Source organism: Neophocaena asiaeorientalis, unplaced genomic scaffold (assembly GCF_003031525.2).
Source record: "Neophocaena asiaeorientalis asiaeorientalis breed wild unplaced genomic scaffold, Neophocaena_asiaeorientalis_V1.1 scaffold125, whole genome shotgun sequence".
Classification (NCBI taxonomy): Eukaryota; Metazoa; Chordata; class Mammalia; order Artiodactyla; family Phocoenidae; genus Neophocaena; species Neophocaena asiaeorientalis.
The window spans coordinates 1545894-1548166 of NW_020174425.1; positions in this window are offsets into that span (position 1 = coordinate 1545894).

Below are 2273 nucleotides of genomic sequence, written 5' to 3' on the forward strand. Positions count from 1 at the left end.
AAAAAAAAAAAAAAAAAAAAAAAAAAAAAACAAACAAAAAAAAAAATCAAAGAACAAATATCCAACAACAGCAGACAAGATAAACTGCGAAATATTCAAACAATAGAATACTATACAGCAATGTAAATAAATACTACTATAGCAACAATCAACAACAAGGATGACTCTTAAAAACATAATGTTGAGCAATAGAAATCAAACACAAAGAATACATCCAGTATGAGGCCATTCATAAAAAGTTCAGAAACAGACAAAACCAAACCTTACTTTCTGAGGCTGTATACATAAGCGACAAAACTGTAGAGAAAAAGAAGTGATTAAGAATCGCAAGGAAAATGGTTATTGTCTTGGGGTCTTGACTGGGAGCTGTCTCAACCTTTGTCATACAATTTCTGTATTAAAAAATAAAGTGAGATAGTGTAAAGAACCCAGCACAGTACTTAGAACATTTTAGTTTCACAATTACACTTTGTAAAAGATTTTTTAACAGTGGTGACTCAGAGATGTGCCAGAGGGCGCTAAGGCACCATATAATAGGCTATTGTGCTCTATGGGGCATTAACACTTAACTTGCTCATCTAACCAAGAACCAAAGAAAGAACTGGAAGCTTAGTAAGCAAACTATCAGCCACCTTTATTTAATGAAATAAATTAATACAATTCAAAAATTTAAGCCTATAACTCACTTGAAATTATTTTGGGGGAGAACAGTCCAACAGCCAGATTGATGGCATCGTAAACCTTATTTCCCAACCTAGGGTTGATCCAACTAACAGTAGAAAAGTCAAAACAGGCAGTGATGATTTAGGTGATGCCCTCACCCGCACTACAGTGAAGAAATGCCAAGCAAGGTGTTTCCTCAACTGTAAAATGGGAGGGTTAGACTAGATCATCTTCAGGGTCCTTCTTAACTCTAACATTCTATAATACACAGTTCTAGCTTATTAAAGAAACAGTCATGGTCTCCAAAAATACAAACACTCAAGCAAGAAGTGACAAAATTCAATCAAATGTGAAAAACAAAGAATTTTTAAAATGTGCCAAAACAGAAGACAAAAGTTCCATATTTTTCTTCCATGTAATGCTGGAGTTTAAAAAGTCAATGTGTGACAAAGACAAACGATTGGATGTCTGAAAGATGTATTGTTTGTGAAAGAAATATTCTGTAGCCTCTTCTGTATCTTCACACTTGTTAATAGCTATTTCAGTCAAATCTTTGTCTTCTTTAGGAGAGGGTGATAAGTGGGCTTATTTTGTAGAAAGTATGAGCTGGCCAACCAAAACCACAAGTTTTACAATGATTTCATTAATTTCAACCACCTGAAAAACCACAAACATCTATGACTAAGGGCAAAGTCCAGAAAACAATACTAAATTAAAGATGGATATGAATAAATTAGTAAATAATTTGTTTTTACCTTTATGACTCTCTTCTATTTTGAAAGCATCGAAATAACTCACAGTTTGAGTGCAGGATGAGACTAGAAACGAAAAACGGAAGTCTGGTTTTGCTCTAATGGTGTATCTTATACTCTCTGTAAGCTGTCCTGCAGGATCCTAAACTCTGACAGAGTTGTAGTAATTTCTAAATTACAGAGATGTCCTTTAGTCTGTCTTATTTTTAAAAATCTATTTTGACAAGAAAAATTTGCTTACTCTCTTCAGTTTCACAAGATTAAAGGTAAAAAATTGCTATATCAAAATAGGCTTGATATAACTATGCTGATAACTCAACTAATAGTTTAAATGATTATAATGTGGCGTTTTGAACATTCCAAATAATTAAAGGCAAATATTGGACTTCCCTGGTGGCGCAGTGGTTAAGAATCCACCCGCCAATGCAAGGTACGTGGGTTTGATCCCTGGTCCGGGAAGATCTCACATGCCGCGGAGCAACTAAGCCCGTGCGCCACAACTACTGAACCTGCGCTCTAGATCCCACGAGTCACAACTACTGAGCCCACGTGCTGCGACTACTGAAGCCCGTGCGCCTAGAGCCCATGCTCCGCAACAAGAGAAGCCACCGCAATGAGAAGCCCTTGCCAGAGTCTTTTGGAGGAAGTCTGGCGTATTCCGAGGTGCCAAGGTGGGACTCTCCACGTGTGTAGGTGCGGCTGTAAAGCCAGCTGAACAAGCCACCCTCCCAGCCGCACTGCCTGCCCACATCCCCTGCACCCACACTGCACTGTCCTGTGTTCTTTAGGAAGTCAGCTGTGCTGGCGCAGCCTTGCTTGCTGGATTGCACTCAAAAGGCATCCTCATGGGTAACTGCT